The sequence below is a fragment of the Rhipicephalus microplus genome, chromosome 5 (genome assembly GCF_043290135.1).
Source record: "Rhipicephalus microplus isolate Deutch F79 chromosome 5, USDA_Rmic, whole genome shotgun sequence".
NCBI classification, from domain to species: Eukaryota; Metazoa; Arthropoda; class Arachnida; order Ixodida; family Ixodidae; genus Rhipicephalus; species Rhipicephalus microplus.
In genome coordinates this window covers 211,237,614-211,258,195 of record NC_134704.1, presented here as the reverse complement: position 1 = coordinate 211,258,195, position 20,582 = coordinate 211,237,614, and the positions used below count along the sequence as shown (strand labels likewise).

Sequence of the window (20,582 nt, the reverse complement as noted above, 5' to 3'; positions counted from 1 at the left end):
CTTGGCGGTGCCACCGAGCCCACTGAAGGAAGCACGTGACTGATGGGGCCTTTTGTGCGTTTCGTCCGATGTCGCTGCTGTCCCTGGTTGGCCGAAGGGGCGGTGCGGTGCGATAGTCCAAATAGCTGGATTCACAGGAAGAAAGATTATCGCCGTCGGCCGTGATAACAGCACAGCGGGGTGCTGTTCTCGATGCAGGATAGCCGACGTTCCCGAGTCATACTGCCGAAATCTCGAAAACCGGTCGCAGCTAGCAGTGGTCCCCTCTAGTCCGAGCAGCGTCTGTACGAGAAGAAGAAAGTGGTTTTTCATGGCGTCCTTGACGGTGCCACCGAGCCCACTGTAGGGAGCACGTGGCTGATGGGGCCTTTTGTGCGTTTCGTCCGATGTCGCTGCTGTTCCTGGTTGGCCGAAGGGGCGGTGCGGTGCGATAGTCCAAATAGCTGGATTCACAGGAAGAAGGATTACCGCCGTCGGCCGTGATAACAGCACAGCGGGGTGCCGTTCTCGATGCAGGATAGCCGACGTTCCCGAGTCATACTGCCGAATTCCCGAAAACCGGTCGCAGCTAGCAGTGGTCCCCTCTAGTCCGAGCAGCGTCTGTACGAGAAGAAGAAAGTGGTTTTTCATGGCGCCCTTGACGGTGCCATCGAGCCCACTGAAGGGAGCACGTGACTGATGGGGCCTTTTGTGCGTTTCGTCCGATGTCGCTGGTGTCCCTGGTTGGCCGAAGGGGCGGTGCGGTGCGATAGTCCAAATAGCTGGATTCACAGGAAGAAAGATTATCGCCGTCGGCCGTGATAACAGCACAGCGGGGTGCTGTTCTCGATGCAGGATAGCCGACGTCCCCGAGTCATACTGCCGAATTCTCGAAAACCGGTCGCAGCTAGCAGTGGTCCCCTCTAGTCCGAGCAGCGTCTGTACGAGAAGAAGAAAGTGGTTTTTCATGGCGCCCTTGACGGTGCCACCGAGCCCACTGAAGGGAGCACGTGACTGATGGGGCCTTTTGTGCGTTTCGTCCGATGTCGCTGCTGTTCCTGGTTGGCCGAAGGGGCGGTGCGGTGCGATAGTCCAAATAGCTGGATTCACAGGAAGAAGGATTACCGCCGTCGGCCGTGATAACAGCACAGCGGGGTGCTGTTCTCGATGCAGGATAGCCGACGTTCCCGAGTCATACTGCCGAATTCTCGAAAACCGGTCGCAGCTAGCAGTGGTCCCCTCTAGTCCGAGCAGCGTCTGTACGAGAAGAAGAAAGTGGTTTTTCATGGCGCCCTTGACGGTGCCACCGAGCCCACTGAAGGGAGCACGTGACTGATGGGGCCTTTTGTGCGTTTCGTCCGATGTCGCTGCTGTTCCTGGTTGGCCGAAGGGGCGGTGCGGTGCGATAGTCCAAATAGCTGGATTCACAGGAAGAAGGATTACCGCCGTCGGCCGTGATAACAGCACAGCGGGGTGCTGTTCTCGATGCAGGATAGCCGACGTCCCCGAGTCATACTGCCGAATTCTCGAAAACCGGTCGCAGCTAGCAGTGGTCCCCTCTAGTCCGAGCAGCGTCTGTACGAGAAGAAGAAAGTGGTTTTTCATGGCGCCCTTGACGGTGCCACCGAGCCCACTGAAGGGAGCACGTGACTGATGGGGCCTTTTGTGCGTTTCGTCCGATGTCGCTGCTGTTCCTGGTTGGCCGAAGGGGCGGTGCGGTGCGATAGTCCAAATAGCTGGATTCACAGGAAGAAGGATTACCGCCGTCGGCCGTGATTACAGCACAGCGGGGTGCTGTTCTCGATGCAGGATAGCCGACGTTCCCGAGTCATACTGCCGAATTCCCGAAAACCGGTCGCAGCTAGCAGTGGTCCCCTCTAGTCCGAGCAGCGTCTGTACGAGAAGAAGAAAGTGGTTTTTCATGGCGCCCTTGACGGTGCCATCGAGCCCACTGAAGGGAGCACGTGACTGATGTGGCCTTTTGTGCGTTTCGTCCGATGTCGCTGGTGTCCCTGGTTGGCCGAAGGGGCGGTGCGGTGCGATAGTCCAAATAGCTGGATTCACAGGAAGAAAGATTATCGCCGTCGGCCGTGATAACAGTAACGGGGTGCTGTTCTCGATGCAGGATAGCCGACGTTCCCGAGTCATACTGCCGAAATCTCGAAAACCGGTCGCAGCTAGCAGTGGTCCCCTCTAGTCCGAGCAGCGTCTGTACGAGAAGAAGAAAGTGGTTTTTCATGGCGCCCTTGACGGTGCCACCGAGCCCACTGAAGGGAGCACGTGACTGATGGGGCCTTTTGTGCGTTTCGTCCGATGTCGCTGCTGTTCCTGGTTGGCCGAAGGGGCGGTGCGGTGCGATAGTCCAAATAGCTGGATTCACAGGAAGAAGGATTACCGCCGTCGGCCGTGATAACAGCACAGCGGGGTGCTGTTCTCGATGCAGGATAGCCGACGTTCCCGAGTCATACTGCCGAATTCTCGAAAACCGGTCGCAGCTAGCAGTGGTCCCCTCTAGTCCGAGCAGCGTCTGTACGAGAAGAAGAAAGTGGTTTTTCATGGCGCCCTTGACGGTGCCACCGAGCCCACTGAAGGGAGCACGTGACTGATGGGGCCTTTTGTGCGTTTCGTCCGATGTCGCTGCTGTTCCTGGTTGGCCGAAGGGGCGGTGCGGTGCGATAGTCCAAATAGCTGGATTCACAGGAAGAAGGATTACCGCCGTCGGCCGTGATAACAGCACAGCGGGGTGCTGTTCTCGATGCAGGATAGCCGACGTTCCCGAGTCATACTGCCGAATTCTCGAAAACCGGTCGCAGCTAGCAGTGGTCCCCTCTAGTCCGAGCAGCGTCTGTACGAGAAGAAGAAAGTGGTTTTTCATGGCGCCCTTGACGGTGCCACCGAGCCCACTGAAGGGAGCACGTGACTGATGGGGCCTTTTGTGCGTTTCGTCCGATGTCGCTGCTGTTCCTGGTTGGCCGAAGGGGCGGTGCGGTGCGATAGTCCAAATAGCTGGATTCACAGGAAGAAGGATTACCGCCGTCGGCCGTGATTACAGCACAGCGGGGTGCTGTTCTCGATGCAGGATAGCCGACGTTCCCGAGTCATACTGCCGAATTCCCGAAAACCGGTCGCAGCTAGCAGTGGTCCCCTCTAGTCCGAGCATCGTCTGTACGAGAAGAAGAAAGTGGTTTTTCATGGCGCCCTTGACGGTGCCATCGAGCCCACTGAAGGGAGCACGTGACTGATGGGGCCTTTTGTGCGTTTCGTCCGATGTCGCTGGTGTCCCTGGTTGGCCGAAGGGGCGGTGCGGTGCGATAGTCCAAATAGCTGGATTCACAGGAAGAAAGATTATCGCCGTCGGCCGTGATAACAGCACAGCGGGGTGCTGTTCTCGATGCAGGATAGCCGACGTTCCCGAGTCATACTGCCGAATTCCCGAAAACCGGTCGCAGCTAGCAGTGGTCCCCTCTAGTCCGAGCAGCGTCTGTACGAGAAGAAGAAAGTGGTTTTTCATGGCGCCCTTGACGGTGCCATCGAGCCCACTGAAGGGAGCACGTGACTGATGGGGCCTTTTGTGCGTTTCGTCCGATGTCGCTGGTGTCCCTGGTTGGCCGAAGGGGCGGTGCGGTGCGATAGTCCAAATAGCTGGATTCACAGGAAGAAAGATTATCGCCGTCGGCCGTGATAACAGCACAGCGGGGTGCTGTTCTCGATGCAGGATAGCCGACGTCCCCGAGTCATACTGCCGAATTCTCGAAAACCGGTCGCAGCTAGCAGTGGTCCCCTCTAGTCCGAGCAGCGTCTGTACGAGAAGAAGAAAGTGGTTTTTCATGGCGCCCTTGACGGTGCCACCGAGCCCACTGAAGGGAGCACGTGACTGATGGGGCCTTTTGTGCGTTTCGTCCGATGTCGCTGCTGTTCCTGGTTGGCCGAAGGGGCGGTGCGGTGCGATAGTCCAAATAGCTGGATTCACAGGAAGAAGGATTACCGCCGTCGGCCGTGATAACAGCACAGCGGGGTGCCGTTCTCGATGCAGGATAGCCGACGTTCCCGAGTCATACTGCCGAATTCCCGAAAACCGGTCGCAGCTAGCAGTGGTCCCCTCTAGTCCGAGCAGCGTCTGTACGAGAAGAAGAAAGTGGTTTTTCATGGCGCCCTTGACGGTGCCATCGAGCCCACTGAAGGGAGCACGTGACTGATGGGGCCTTTTGTGCGTTTCGTCCGATGTCGCTGGTGTCCCTGGTTGGCCGAAGGGGCGGTGCGGTGCGATAGTCCAAATAGCTGGATTCACAGGAAGAAAGATTATCGCCGTCGGCCGTGATAACAGCACAGCGGGGTGCTGTTCTCGATGCAGGATAGCCGACGTCCCCGAGTCATACTGCCGAATTCTCGAAAACCGGTCGCAGCTAGCAGTGGTCCCCTCTAGTCCGAGCAGCGTCTGTACGAGAAGAAGAAAGTGGTTTTTCATGGCGCCCTTGACGGTGCCACCGAGCCCACTGAAGGGAGCACGTGACTGATGGGGCCTTTTGTGCGTTTCGTCCGATGTCGCTGCTGTTCCTGGTTGGCCGAAGGGGCGGTGCGGTGCGATAGTCCAAATAGCTGGATTCACAGGAAGAAGGATTACCGCCGTCGGCCGTGATAACAGCACAGCGGGGTGCTGTTCTCGATGCAGGATAGCCGACGTTCCCGAGTCATACTGCCGAATTCTCGAAAACCGGTCGCAGCTAGCAGTGGTCCCCTCTAGTCCGAGCAGCGTCTGTACGAGAAGAAGAAAGTGGTTTTTCATGGCGCCCTTGACGGTGCCACCGAGCCCACTGAAGGGAGCACGTGACTGATGGGGCCTTTTGTGCGTTTCGTCCGATGTCGCTGCTGTTCCTGGTTGGCCGAAGGGGCGGTGCGGTGCGATAGTCCAAATAGCTGGATTCACAGGAAGAAGGATTACCGCCGTCGGCCGTGATAACAGCACAGCGGGGTGCTGTTCTCGATGCAGGATAGCCGACGTTCCCGAGTCATACTGCCGAATTCTCGAAAACCGGTCGCAGCTAGCAGTGGTCCCCTCTAGTCCGAGCAGCGTCTGTACGAGAAGAAGAAAGTGGTTTTTCATGGCGCCCTTGACGGTGCCACCGAGCCCACTGAAGGGAGCACGTGACTGATGGGGCCTTTTGTGCGTTTCGTCGGATGTCGCTGCTGTTCCTGGTTGGCCGAAGGGGCGGTGCGGTGCGATAGTCCAAATAGCTGGATTCACAGGAAGAAGGATTACCGCCGTCGGCCGTGATAACAGCACAGCGGGGTGCTGTTCTCGATGCAGGATAGCCGACGTCCCCGAGTCATACTGCCGAATTCTCGAAAACCGGTCGCAGCTAGCAGTGGTCCCCTCTAGTCCGAGCAGCGTCTGTACGAGAAGAAGAAAGTGGTTTTTCATGGCGCCCTTGACGGTGCCACCGAGCCCACTGTAGGAAGCACGTGGCTGATGGGGCCTTTTGTGCGTTTCGTCCGATGTCGCTGCTGTTCCTGGTTGGCCGAAGGGGCGGTGCGGTGCGATAGTCCAAATAGCTGGATTCACAGGAAGAAGGATTACCGCCGTCGGCCGTGATAACAGCACAGCGGGGTGCTGTTCTCGATGCAGGATAGCCGACGTTCCCGAGTCATACTGCCGAATTCCCGAAAACCGGTCGCAGCTAGCAGTGGTCCCCTCTAGTCCGAGCAGCGTCTGTACGAGAAGAAGAAAGTGGTTTTTCATGGCGCCCTTGACGGTGCCATCGAGCCCACTGAAGGGAGCACGTGACTGATGTGGCCTTTTGTGCGTTTCGTCCGATGTCGCTGGTGTCCCTGGTTGGCCGAAGGGGCGGTGCGGTGCGATAGTCCAAATAGCTGGATTCACAGGAAGAAAGATTATCGCCGTCGGCCGTGATAACAGTAACGGGGTGCTGTTCTCGATGCAGGATAGCCGACGTCCCCGAGTCATACTGCCGAATTCTCGAAAACCGGTCGCAGCTAGCAGTGGTCCCCTCTAGTCCGAGCAGCGTCTGTACGAGAAGAAGAAAGTGGTTTTTCATGGCGCCCTTGACGGTGCCACCGAGCCCACTGTAGGAAGCACGTGGCTGATGGGGCCTTTTGTGCGTTTCGTCCGATGTCGCTGCTGTTCCTGGTTGGCCGAAGGGGCGGTGAGGTGCGATAGTCCAAATAGCTGGATTCACAGGAAGAAGGATTACCGCCGTCGGCCGTGATAACAGCACAGCGGGGTGCTGTTCTCGATGCAGGATAGCCGACGTTCCCGAGTCATACTGCCGAAATCTCGAAAACCGGTCGCAGCTAGCAGTGGTCCCCTCTAGTCCGAGCAGCGTCTGTACGAGAAGAAGAAAGTGGTTTTTCATGGCGCCCTTGACGGTGCCACCGAGCCCACTGAAGGGAGCACGTGACTGATGGGGCCTTTTGTGCGTTTCGTCCGATGTCGCTGCTGTTCCTGGTTGGCCGAAGGGGCGGTGCGGTGCGATAGTCCAAATAGCTGGATTCACAGGAAGAAGGATTACCGCCGTCGGCCGTGATAACAGCACAGCGGGGTGCTGTTCTCGATGCAGGATAGCCGACGTTCCCGAGTCATACTGCCGAATTCTCGAAAACCGGTCGCAGCTAGCAGTGGTCCCCTCTAGTCCGAGCAGCGTCTGTACGAGAAGAAGAAAGTGGTTTTTCATGGCGCCCTTGACGGTGCCACCGAGCCCACTGAAGGGAGCACGTGACTGATGGGGCCTTTTGTGCGTTTCGTCCGATGTCGCTGCTGTTCCTGGTTGGCCGAAGGGGCGGTGCGGTGCGATAGTCCAAATAGCTGGATTCACAGGAAGAAGGATTACCGCCGTCGGCCGTGATTACAGCACAGCGGGGTGCTGTTCTCGATGCAGGATAGCCGACGTTCCCGAGTCATACTGCCGAATTCCCGAAAACCGGTCGCAGCTAGCAGTGGTCCCCTCTAGTCCGAGCATCGTCTGTACGAGAAGAAGAAAGTGGTTTTTCATGGCGCCCTTGACGGTGCCATCGAGCCCACTGAAGGGAGCACGTGACTGATGGGGCCTTTTGTGCGTTTCGTCCGATGTCGCTGGTGTCCCTGGTTGGCCGAAGGGGCGGTGCGGTGCGATAGTCCAAATAGCTGGATTCACAGGAAGAAAGATTATCGCCGTCGGCCGTGATAACAGCACAGCGGGGTGCTGTTCTCGATGCAGGATAGCCGACGTCCCCGAGTCATACTGCCGAATTCTCGAAAACCGGTCGCAGCTAGCAGTGGTCCCCTCTAGTCCGAGCAGCGTCTGTACGAGAAGAAGAAAGTGGTTTTTCAAGGCGCCCTTGACGGTGCCACCGAGCCCACTGTAGGAAGCACGTGGCTGATGGGGCCTTTTGTGCGTTTCGTCCGATGTCGCTGCTGTTCCTGGTTGGCCGAAGGGGCGGTGCGGTGCGATAGTCCAAATAGCTGGATTCACAGGAAGAAGGATTACCGCCGTCGGCCGTGATAACAGCACAGCGGGGTGCTGTTCTCGATGCAGGATAGCCGACGTTCCCGAGTCATACTGCCGAAATCTCGAAAACCGGTCGCAGCTAGCAGTGGTCCCCTCTAGTCCGAGCAGCGTCTGTACGAGAAGAAGAAAGTGGTTTTTCATGGCGCCCTTGACGGTGCCACCGAGCCCACTGAAGGGAGCACGTGACTGATGGGGCCTTTTGTGCGTTTCGTCCGATGTCGCTGCTGTTCCTGGTTGGCCGAAGGGGCGGTGCGGTGCGATAGTCCAAATAGCTGGATTCACAGGAAGAAGGATTACCGCCGTCGGCCGTGATAACAGCACAGCGGGGTGCTGTTCTCGATGCAGGATAGCCGACGTTCCCGAGTCATACTGCCGAATTCTCGAAAACCGGTCGCAGCTAGCAGTGGTCCCCTCTAGTCCGAGCAGCGTCTGTACGAGAAGAAGAAAGTGGTTTTTCATGGCGCCCTTGACGGTGCCACCGAGCCCACTGAAGGGAGCACGTGACTGATGGGGCCTTTTGTGCGTTTCGTCCGATGTCGCTGCTGTTCCTGGTTGGCCGAAGGGGCGGTGCGGTGCGATAGTCCAAATAGCTGGATTCACAGGAAGAAGGATTACCGCCGTCGGCCGTGATTACAGCACAGCGGGGTGCTGTTCTCGATGCAGGATAGCCGACGTTCCCGAGTCATACTGCCGAATTCCCGAAAACCGGTCGCAGCTAGCAGTGGTCCCCTCTAGTCCGAGCATCGTCTGTACGAGAAGAAGAAAGTGGTTTTTCATGGCGCCCTTGACGGTGCCATCGAGCCCACTGAAGGGAGCACGTGACTGATGGGGCCTTTTGTGCGTTTCGTCCGATGTCGCTGGTGTCCCTGGTTGGCCGAAGGGGCGGTGCGGTGCGATAGTCCAAATAGCTGGATTCACAGGAAGAAAGATTATCGCCGTCGGCTGTGATAACAGCACAGCGGGGTGCTGTTCTCGATGCAGGATAGCCGACGTTCCCGAGTCATACTGCCGAATTCCCGAAAACCGGTCGCAGCTAGCAGTGGTCCCCTCTAGTCCGAGCAGCGTCTGTACGAGAAGAAGAAAGTGGTTTTTCATGGCGCCCTTGACGGTGCCATCGAGCCCACTGAAGGGAGCACGTGACTGATGGGGCCTTTTGTGCGTTTCGTCCGATGTCGCTGGTGTCCCTGGTTGGCCGAAGGGGCGGTGCGGTGCGATAGTCCAAATAGCTGGATTCACAGGAAGAAAGATTATCGCCGTCGGCCGTGATAACAGCACAGCGGGGTGCTGTTCTCGATGCAGGATAGCCGACGTCCCCGAGTCATACTGCCGAATTCTCGAAAACCGGTCGCAGCTAGCAGTGGTCCCCTCTAGTCCGAGCAGCGTCTGTACGAGAAGAAGAAAGTGGTTTTTCATGGCGCCCTTGACGGTGCCACCGAGCCCACTGAAGGGAGCACGTGACTGATGGGGCCTTTTGTGCGTTTCGTCCGATGTCGCTGCTGTTCCTGGTTGGCCGAAGGGGCGGTGCGGTGCGATAGTCCAAATAGCTGGATTCACAGGAAGAAGGATTACCGCCGTCGGCCGTGATAACAGCACAGCGGGGTGCTGTTCTCGATGCAGGATAGCCGACGTTCCCGAGTCATACTGCCGAATTCTCGAAAACCGGTCGCAGCTAGCAGTGGTCCCCTCTAGTCCGAGCAGCGTCTGTACGAGAAGAAGAAAGTGGTTTTTCATGGCGCCCTTGACGGTGCCACCGAGCCCACTGAAGGGAGCACGTGACTGATGGGGCCTTTTGTGCGTTTCGTCCGATGTCGCTGCTGTTCCTGGTTGGCCGAAGGGGCGGTGCGGTGCGATAGTCCAAATAGCTGGATTCACAGGAAGAAGGATTACCGCCGTCGGCCGTGATAACAGCACAGCGGGGTGCTGTTCTCGATGCAGGATAGCCGACGTCCCCGAGTCATACTGCCGAATTCTCGAAAACCGGTCGCAGCTAGCAGTGGTCCCCTCTAGTCCGAGCAGCGTCTGTACGAGAAGAAGAAAGTGGTTTTTCATGGCGCCCTTGACGGTGCCACCGAGCCCACTGTAGGAAGCACGTGGCTGATGGGGCCTTTTGTGCGTTTCGTCCGATGTCGCTGCTGTTCCTGGTTGGCCGAAGGGGCGGTGCGGTGCGATAGTCCAAATAGCTGGATTCACAGGAAGAAGGATTACCGCCGTCGGCCGTGATAACAGCACAGCGGGGTGCTGTTCTCGATGCAGGATAGCCGACGTTCCCGAGTCATCCTGCCGAATTCCCGAAAACCGGTCGCAGCTAGCAGTGGTCCCCTCTAGTCCGAGCAGCGTCTGTACGAGAAGAAGAAAGTGGTTTTTCATGGCGCCCTTGACGGTGCCATCGAGCCCACTGAAGGGAGCACGTGACTGATGGGGCCTTTTGTGCGTTTCGTCCGATGTCGCTGGTGTCCCTGGTTGGCCGAAGGGGCGGTGCGGTGCGATAGTCCAAATAGCTGGATTCACAGGAAGAAAGATTATCGCCGTCGGCCGTGATAACAGCACAGCGGGGTGCTGTTCTCGATGCAGGATAGCCGACGTTCCCGAGTCATGCTGCCGAATTCTCGAAGACCGGTCGCAGCTAGCAGTGGTCCCCTCTAGTCCGAGCAGCGTCTGTACGAGAAGAAGAAAGTGGTTTTTCATGGCGTCCTTGGCGGTGCCACCGAGCCCACTGAAGGGAGCACGTGACTGATGGGGCCTTTTGTGCGTTTCGTCCGATGTCGCTGCTGTCCCTGGTTGGCCGAAGGGGCGGTGCGGTGCGATAGTCCAAATAGCTGGATTCACAGGAAGAAGGATTACCGCCGTCGGCCGTGATAACAGCACAGCGGGGTGCTGTTCTCGATGCAGGATAGCCGACGTTCCCGAGTCATACTGCCGAAATCTCGAAAACCGGTCGCAGCTAGCAGTGGTCCCCTCTAGTCCGAGCAGCGTCTGTACGAGAAGAAGAAAGTGGTTTTTCATGGCGTCCTTGACGGTGCCACCGAGCCCACTGTAGGGAGCACGTGGCTGATGGGGCCTTTTGTGCGTTTCGTCCGATGTCGCTGCTGTTCCTGGTTGGCCGAAGGGGCGGTGCGGTGCGATAGTCCAAATAGCTGGATTCACAGGAAGAAGGATTACCGCCGTCGGCCGTGATAACAGCACAGCGGGGTGCCGTTCTCGATGCAGGATAGCCGACGTTCCCGAGTCATACTGCCGAATTCCCGAAAACCGGTCGCAGCTAGCAGTGGTCCCCTCTAGTCCGAGCAGCGTCTGTACGAGAAGAAGAAAGTGGTTTTTCATGGCGCCCTTGACGGTGCCATCGAGCCCACTGAAGGGAGCACGTGACTGATGGGGCCTTTTGTGCGTTTCGTCCGATGTCGCTGGTGTCCCTGGTTGGCCGAAGGGGCGGTGCGGTGCGATAGTCCAAATAGCTGGATTCACAGGAAGAAAGATTATCGCCGTCGGCCGTGATAACAGCACAGCGGGGTGCCGTTCTCGATGCAGGATAGCCGACGTCCCCGAGTCATACTGCCGAATTCTCGAAAACCGGTCGCAGCTAGCAGTGGTCCCCTCTAGTCCGAGCAGCGTCTGTACGAGAAGAAGAAAGTGGTTTTTCATGGCGCCCTTGACGGTGCCACCGAGCCCACTGAAGGGAGCACGTGACTGATGGGGCCTTTTGTGCGTTTCGTCCGATGTCGCTGCTGTTCCTGGTTGGCCGAAGGGGCGGTGCGGTGCGATAGTCCAAATAGCTGGATTCACAGGAAGAAGGATTACCGCCGTCGGCCGTGATAACAGCACAGCGGGGTGCTGTTCTCGATGCAGGATAGCCGACGTTCCCGAGTCATACTGCCGAATTCTCGAAAACCGGTCGCAGCTAGCAGTGGTCCCTTCTAGTCCGAGCAGCGTCTGTACGAGAAGAAGAAAGTGGTTTTTCATGGCGCCCTTGACGGTGCCACCGAGCCCACTGAAGGGAGCACGTGACTGATGGGGCCTTTTGTGCGTTTCGTCCGATGTCGCTGCTGTTCCTGGTTGGCCGAAGGGGCGGTGCGGTGCGATAGTCCAAATAGCTGGATTCACAGGAAGAAGGATTACCGCCGTCGGCCGTGATAACAGCACAGCGGGGTGCTGTTCTCGATGCAGGATAGCCGACGTTCCCGAGTCATACTGCCGAATTCTCGAAAACCGGTCGCAGCTAGCAGTGGTCCCCTCTAGTCCGAGCAGCGTCTGTACGAGAAGAAGAAAGTGGTTTTTCATGGCGCCCTTGACGGTGCCACCGAGCCCACTGAAGGGAGCACGTGACTGATGGGGCCTTTTGTGCGTTTCGTCCGATGTCGCTGCTGTTCCTGGTTGGCCGAAGGGGCGGTGCGGTGCGATAGTCCAAATAGCTGGATTCACAGGAAGAAGGATTACCGCCGTCGGCCGTGATAACAGCACAGCGGGGTGCTGTTCTCGATGCAGGATAGCCGACGTCCCCGAGTCATACTGCCGAATTCTCGAAAACCGGTCGCAGCTAGCAGTGGTCCCCTCTAGTCCGAGCAGCGTCTGTACGAGAAGAAGAAAGTGGTTTTTCATGGCGCCCTTGACGGTGCCACCGAGCCCACTGTAGGAAGCACGTGGCTGATGGGGCCTTTTGTGCGTTTCGTCCGATGTCGCTGCTGTTCCTGGTTGGCCGAAGGGGCGGTGCGGTGCGATAGTCCAAATAGCTGGATTCACAGGAAGAAGGATTACCGCCGTCGGCCGTGATAACAGCACAGCGGGGTGCTGTTCTCGATGCAGGATAGCCGACGTTCCCGAGTCATACTGCCGAATTCCCGAAAACCGGTCGCAGCTAGCAGTGGTCCCCTCTAGTCCGAGCAGCGTCTGTACGAGAAGAAGAAAGTGGTTTTTCATGGCGCCCTTGACGGTGCCATCGAGCCCACTGAAGGGAGCACGTGACTGATGTGGCCTTTTGTGCGTTTCGTCCGATGTCGCTGGTGTCCCTGGTTGGCCGAAGGGGCGGTGCGGTGCGATAGTCCAAATAGCTGGATTCACAGGAAGAAAGATTATCGCCGTCGGCCGTGATAACAGTAACGGGGTGCTGTTCTCGATGCAGGATAGCCGACGTCCCCGAGTCATACTGCCGAATTCTCGAAAACCGGTCGCAGCTAGCAGTGGTCCCCTCTAGTCCGAGCAGCGTCTGTACGAGAAGAAGAAAGTGGTTTTTCATGGCGCCCTTGACGGTGCCACCGAGCCCACTGTAGGAAGCACGTGGCTGATGGGGCCTTTTGTGCGTTTCGTCCGATGTCGCTGCTGTTCCTGGTTGGCCGAAGGGGCGGTGCGGTGCGATAGTCCAAATAGCTGGATTCACAGGAAGAAGGATTACCGCCGTCGGCCGTGATAACAGCACAGCGGGGTGCTGTTCTCGATGCAGGATAGCCGACGTTCCCGAGTCATACTGCCGAAATCTCGAAAACCGGTCGCAGCTAGCAGTGGTCCCCTCTAGTCCGAGCAGCGTCTGTACGAGAAGAAGAAAGTGGTTTTTCATGGCGCCCTTGACGGTGCCACCGAGCCCACTGAAGGGAGCACGTGACTGATGGGGCCTTTTGTGCGTTTCGTCCGATGTCGCTGCTGTTCCTGGTTGGCCGAAGGGGCGGTGCGGTGCGATAGTCCAAATAGCTGGATTCACAGGAAGAAGGATTACCGCCGTCGGCCGTGATAACAGCACAGCGGGGTGCTGTTCTCGATGCAGGATAGCCGACGTTCCCGAGTCATACTGCCGAATTCTCGAAAACCGGTCGCAGCTAGCAGTGGTCCCCTCTAGTCCGAGCAGCGTCTGTACGAGAAGAAGAAAGTGGTTTTTCATGGCGCCCTTGACGGTGCCACCGAGCCCACTGAAGGGAGCACGTGACTGATGGGGCCTTTTGTGCGTTTCGTCCGATGTCGCTGCTGTTCCTGGTTGGCCGAAGGGGCGGTGCGGTGCGATAGTCCAAATAGCTGGATTCACAGGAAGAAGGATTACCGCCGTCGGCCGTGATTACAGCACAGCGGGGTGCTGTTCTCGATGCAGGATAGCCGACGTTCCCGAGTCATACTGCCGAATTCCCGAAAACCGGTCGCAGCTAGCAGTGGTCCCCTCTAGTCCGAGCATCGTCTGTACGAGAAGAAGAAAGTGGTTTTTCATGGCGCCCTTGACGGTGCCATCGAGCCCACTGAAGGGAGCACGTGACTGATGGGGCCTTTTGTGCGTTTCGTCCGATGTCGCTGGTGTCCCTGGTTGGCCGAAGGGGCGGTGCGGTGCGATAGTCCAAATAGCTGGATTCACAGGAAGAAAGATTATCGCCGTCGGCCGTGATAACAGCACAGCGGGGTGCTGTTCTCGATGCAGGATAGCCGACGTTCCCGAGTCATACTGCCGAATTCCCGAAAACCGGTCGCAGCTAGCAGTGGTCCCCTCTAGTCCGAGCAGCGTCTGTACGAGAAGAAGAAAGTGGTTTTTCATGGCGCCCTTGACGGTGCCATCGAGCCCACTGAAGGGAGCACGTGACTGATGGGGCCTTTTGTGCGTTTCGTCCGATGTCGCTGGTGTCCCTGGTTGGCCGAAGGGGCGGTGCGGTGCGATAGTCCAAATAGCTGGATTCACAGGAAGAAAGATTATCGCCGTCGGCCGTGATAACAGCACAGCGGGGTGCTGTTCTCGATGCAGGATAGCCGACGTCCCCGAGTCATACTGCCGAATTCTCGAAAACCGGTCGCAGCTAGCAGTGGTCCCCTCTAGTCCGAGCAGCGTCTGTACGAGAAGAAGAAAGTGGTTTTTCATGGCGCCCTTGACGGTGCCACCGAGCCCACTGAAGGGAGCACGTGACTGATGGGGCCTTTTGTGCGTTTCGTCCGATGTCGCTGCTGTTCCTGGTTGGCCGAAGGGGCGGTGCGGTGCGATAGTCCAAATAGCTGGATTCACAGGAAGAAGGATTACCGCCGTCGGCCGTGATAACAGCACAGCGGGGTGCTGTTCTCGATGCAGGATAGCCGACGTTCCCGAGTCATACTGCCGAATTCTCGAAAACCGGTCGCAGCTAGCAGTGGTCCCCTCTAGTCCGAGCAGCGTCTGTACGAGAAGAAGAAAGTGGTTTTTCATGGCGCCCTTGACGGTGCCACCGAGCCCACTGAAGGGAGCACGTGACTGATGGGGCCTTTTGTGCGTTTCGTCCGATGTCGCTGCTGTTCCTGGTTGGCCGAAGGGGCGGTGCGGTGCGATAGTCCAAATAGCTGGATTCACAGGAAGAAGGATTACCGCCGTCGGCCGTGATAACAGCACAGCGGGGTGCTGTTCTCGATGCAGGATAGCCGACGTCCCCGAGTCATACTGCCGAATTCTCGAAAACCGGTCGCAGCTAGCAGTGGTCCCCTCTAGTCCGAGCAGCGTCTGTACGAGAAGAAGAAAGTGGTTTTTCATGGCGCCCTTGACGGTGCCACCGAGCCCACTGTAGGAAGCACGTGGCTGATGGGGCCTTTTGTGCGTTTCGTCCGATGTCGCTGCTGTTCCTGGTTGGCCGAAGGGGCGGTGCGGTGCGATAGTCCAAATAGCTGGATTCACAGGAAGAAGGATTACCGCCGTCGGCCGTGATAACAGCACAGCGGGGTGCTGTTCTCGATGCAGGATAGCCGACGTTCCCGAGTCATCCTGCCGAATTCCCGAAAACCGGTCGCAGCTAGCAGTGGTCCCCTCTAGTCCGAGCAGCGTCTGTACGAGAAGAAGAAAGTGGTTTTTCATGGCGCCCTTGACGGTGCCATCGAGCCCACTGAAGGGAGCACGTGACTGATGGGGCCTTTTGTGCGTTTCGTCCGATGTCGCTGGTGTCCCTGGTTGGCCGAAGGGGCGGTGCGGTGCGATAGTCCAAATAGCTGGATTCACAGGAAGAAAGATTATCGCCGTCGGCCGTGATAACAGCACAGCGGGGTGCTGTTCTCGATGCAGGATAGCCGACGTTCCCGAGTCATACTGCCGAATTCTCGAAAACCGGTCGCAGCTAGCAGTGGTCCCCTCTAGTCCGAGCAGCGTCTGTACGAGAAGAAGAAAGTGGTTTTTCATGGCGCCCTTGACGGTGCCACCGAGCCCACTGAAGGGAGCACGTGACTGATGGGGCCTTTTGTGCGTTTCGTCCGATGTCGCTGCTGTTCCTGGTTGGCCGAAGGGGCGGTGCGGTGCGATAGTCCAAATAGCTGGATTCACAGGAAGAAGGATTACCGCCGTCGGCCGTGATAACAGCACAGCGGGGTGCTGTTCTCGATGCAGGATAGCCGACGTTCCCGAGTCATACTGCCGAATTCTCGAAAACCGGTCGCAGCTAGCAGTGGTCCCCTGTAGTCCGAGCAGCGTCTGTACGAGAAGAAGAAAGTGGTTTTTCATGCCGTCCTTGACGGTGCCACCGAGCCACTCATTATTTTTTTGAAAATGTATTGAATATAACTATTTTTAGCATTGTAATATTGGGCGCCTATATTTTATTTATTAAATATTTTTAGTGCAAGGGAGAAATTCTTATTCTGTTTTGTTTCTCATGAAAGGTTATTCCACACGGTGACTCCATTAGCAGTAAGTTTTCTTTTACCGTATACGCTCTTTGCTTGTTGAGTCAGGTATTTTCCTTTTACTTTGTTACGGCTTTCATAATTGGAACATAAAAAATTTGTTGAGTAAACTGGATAATTAGTGTTTATACTTGAATGGACCATGAGAGCTGTTTTATAATCTAGTAGTGTGTTGAACGGCATGATGTTTAGAATTTGGAAGAGTGGTAGTGTGCGTGCCATATAGTCCGAATTAGTTATAAATTGTATTGCTATATTCTGAAGTTTTATTATCGGTTCTAGGTACGTGCAATATGTGTGAACCCAGGTGACAACACAGTAGTTTAAATGACGATAAAATATGCTAAACTAAATTACACGTAAAGTCGGTAAATAAGTAAACACAATGTACTTGGTTTTCTGTATATTTAATGTTAGTTGATTTGAAGAGAACCACTGGTGGAGAGCAACAAGCTCTGAATTCGCAGATGCTATGGTTTGGTTAAAAGAATCTTGAGCGCATATAAGAGCTGTATTATCAGCATACATAAATATGGAGAAGTTTCGTACCACGCTAGGCAAGTCGTTAATAAACAGCGAGAAAAATATTGGTCCAAGAACAGAACCTTAAGGGACTCCTATAGTAGTATTGAGAAACTCTGATTGGGTGTTGGCTAATTGCACTGTTTGTCTACGGTTTTCTAGATAGCTTTTAAGTAACTCAAGACACATTCCGTGAAAACCATAGCATTCTAGTTTATTTATTATTATGTTGTGATTGACAGCATGAAAGGCTTTTTTTATATCTAGAAATATACCTACCACTGTTCTGCTGTTATCTAGGTGAGAATGGATTAGTTCGGAAAGCGAAAAAACGGCTGTGTCGGTTGACCTGCCCTTTCTAAACCCATGTTGATAGGTTGTAAGAATACTTTCGTGTTCTAGGAAAGACATAATTTGTTTAACTAATAAATTTTCAAGCACAATATTCATGATACCTAAAATAAAAATAAGATGGTAGTTCTTTGGTATGTTTTTGTCACCTGCCTTGTAAATCGGGATAATCTTTGGCAATTTAAGAAGTTCGGGGTAGGTTGACGTATAAAATGATAAATTAAAGATTTCTTCTAGAGGCACACAAAGAATTTCAATGCATTCCTTTAGCGCTAAAGAAGGTATACTGTCACATCCGACTGAGAATTTAACTGGCATACCACAAACTACAGCTACAATTTCACTAGTCGTTATATCAGTAAACTTAAATGCGTTAGGGTTACGAGGACGGTATTCATTGTATTCATCGCTGATCCCCGTGGCCGCCAGTCGAGAACTGAAGGTGCAAAAGTAGGTGTTAAATGTTAAAACTAGGGTACTCAATAATATTCCCAAAACCTCAATGTCTGGCATGGTGATGTAACTTGCAGACGGTTTAAGAACCGAATTTATAATACGCCATGTTGTTCATGAATCGCCTGAATTTTTTGTTATCAAGCTTGTGTAATATTCTTTTTTTCGACTCATCGCTGTTACTTTATTACGGGCAACTCTAAATTGCTGTAAGTTATAATCATTGTTCCTGTGCATTTTTACATTTGATTGCCAAAAATATTTATTTTTAATTTGTTCTAAAATGAGCCGATTCATCTATGGGCAAATTGGTGTTCTATAATACTTTTTGTCCTTAGCAGTTGTTGATTGCATTAAGGCCTCTCTGAAGCATTTATTTGGCTTTGAATAGGAAGCATTCACGTCTGGAGTAGATAGATCGTCCGATAGCAAAGATTCTGGGGCCGGATTCACAAAACTCACTTACGAAAACATTTTTGCGCAAGAGAAATTTTGTTGCGTAAGTCGATTCACGAAACGAAAAAACGTCGTAAGAGGCCATCGTTGTCACATCGGCCGCTGCAAATAAAGTGCGCTGTGACTGCCCGGGAACATGTCAGCGATGGTGATGCAGTTGCTATATTTGCTTACGTCACCGAAACGTGCTCGTAAGTGGATTCACGAAGCGAAATTGTGCGTAAAAACAGCATGGCTGAGAGAAAATCCTAAGAGTGGTCCGGACCACTCGTAGGAACATTGTGGCTACTTAGAACCTGCTGCCGCGGCGGTATACTTTGGTGCCCTGGCTGGTTTTGAGTTAATTCACGCCCATTAGGGCTGCATGATGACTGCTGGTACGTTTTTATTTCTATCGGCGCTTTGAGCTTCGCGTGTTGTTTCCCTTGTACGCAGTGGATGGTGTTGACAACCACCGTCGTCCAATAAGTTCGAAGTCGCAGTAATTGAAAAATTCTATTGGGCGTCAATGGCATAAAACTACGCATGTAAAGACTTGTGGTTGGATGAAAACCAATGTGATACGTGAATGGTCGGTGCATTCGAACGCGGCATGGCATAGGATCAACCTTATTTGTTATGTTGTTGTGTTGCGCCCCATCTCATCCAATTAAAAGTGTGACTCGAGATCCTTGCCTCATTGGTGGAAATTATTACCAAAGAGGTTAATGGGAGCACATTCTTTGCACGCTATTGGAAATAAGAATGAGAGGAAGTTTTCAATGAGTGGTTCATAAAGTTTGTGCTCTAGTGTACTTTCAATGGCTCTAACTGTCCAATGGTTGCGATCTCTGAAATACAGCTGTCGATACACTTTGGGACGATCTGGAACAAAGCGTACTTTGTAAACCAAAGCGTATTAGGGGTGCGCGTCATTACCCATAGAACTACAAACAAATCATGCATCTTCACCTTCACTGTTCAGACACTGATATGAACCGTGATAATATGGCAAGCAATCGGAATGAAATAACCCTAGTAACTTTGTATAACACCGAAAATATGCAAACCCTCACAATTCTGGAGCAAACCTTGGCTGAATTCATCCCTACGTCAATTACCAGCCATTTAACTTGGCGCACGAACATCATTCAAAGGTAGAGCGAGCCACTGACATGTATTTTGTGCGACGCAGCGACCACTTGACCTGAGAATAATAGCGTTGCGAAGACGAATCCCCTGTCGCATGCTCTGATCGAAGCAGACGACAAACGCGAGCAGCCGACGGCTTGGCCGACAGGCACAGCTTGTGATTGGTTGTGAAGCAATACCCTCTACATCAGCTCACTTCATGACGTTGCCAAAACACTTCTTTCATCAGGCACGTCTGTCCTGTTCGTCATATCACCCCCCTCGCACATAAGAGAAAATTTTTTCACGCCATGAAAATAGTTCAAGTACTTTCTAAGAGCTCTCTTATGTGCTGCGCAGTTGTCGAAAACAACATGGCGTCGTAAACAGCATATCGGTCGGTGCGACTTTCAGCAAACGCTTCTCGCACGAGTTACTTCAGCGTTTGACCGGATGTGTTGTGATTACAGCAGCTCTTTCGGTGCGTGTAAGCAGTGCGGAAAGCTGTGGCAGTGCAATGGTGTACGGTGAAGCGCAGCGAAGCCTGTGCGTCGGTGTGGTTATCAAGCGGGGATCGGCGTCGATGTATCGACGGCAACTAGCACTCGAGAAGCCTGCAATGTGTGTTTGTGTGCTGGTAATAGTTCGTTCACTTGACTTTCCAGCCTCTCAGTTGGGTGCTGTGCGACATTTCGGATTGACAGCGTTTTGACACGTTACTTGAGTGACCCCAAGTACGTACGGAAACGAATGAACTACGCGCTCGGTTCTTGCTTTGCCACTAGTTAGCCCGTACGCTTCTATTTACTTGAGAGCAATGTACTGTTCGGGAGTGAAACGATGTTCGTTGTGAACAGTGGTGCTGTGTTGACGTTCCAAGACCTATGAACAAGGTGTGCTCGTGTGACCGAAAATTGAAAGACAGCGTTGATAACTGTTTTGCCCTGCGAAGTTGTGGTGGGGCAGCTTGGCGCTTTTGTTTGTTAAGTCGTCACTTCTCCTTTTTGTGATAACCATAGTCCTAGTGCTGTGATGTGATCAACCTAAACTGCGAGATGCTACATTCTGTTGTGAATCGTGTTACTTTTGAAGCGCGCCTAGACTGTTCTTCAGTAAGAACTTGAGAGTTCTATGTGGCAGCGAGAGTCCGTGAACGTCAAGCTTCCCTGCGGCCCCCAGACCTAGCGCTGTGATGTGGTCAACCAAAGCTGCGAGATGCTACATTCTGTTGTGAATCGTGTTACTTTGGAAGCGCGCCTAGACTGTTCTTCGGTAACAACTTGAGAGTTCTATGTGGCAGCGAGAGCCCGTAAACGTCAAGCTTCCCTCCGGCCCCCAGAAAAAGCAAAGATTTCACCGGTGCCTTGCTTTGGATGAAGTTGTAGGCCAATATTGCCTAACTACAGGTTTCTGAGTTCATCTGGCCATCGTTTTGCACGGCACTAGAGCCTCGACAACAGCCGGTCATGGCCAGTTCTTACACTTTATCAATGGACGTGCACGCCTGGCCAGCCCTTCATTGCTGTCATTGGCAGCTTCCAGTCTGCAGATGCCCTTTGCCTGCTGGTCGTTCTTGGTTCCTCATGACACCGACGGCTACTAAATGCTGCCATCGGTGAG

The 20,582-nt window shown here is 54.3% G+C and overlaps 1 protein-coding gene across 1 annotated transcript in view; it reads left to right on the top strand.

Annotated features, from left to right (window-relative positions):
• The window catches only part of nompB (intraflagellar transport protein 88-like protein nompB), a 1,761,410-nt gene that overhangs the window by 779,648 nt on the left and 961,180 nt on the right, over positions 1–20,582 (top strand). The gene's annotated exons all lie outside the window — the stretch shown is intronic.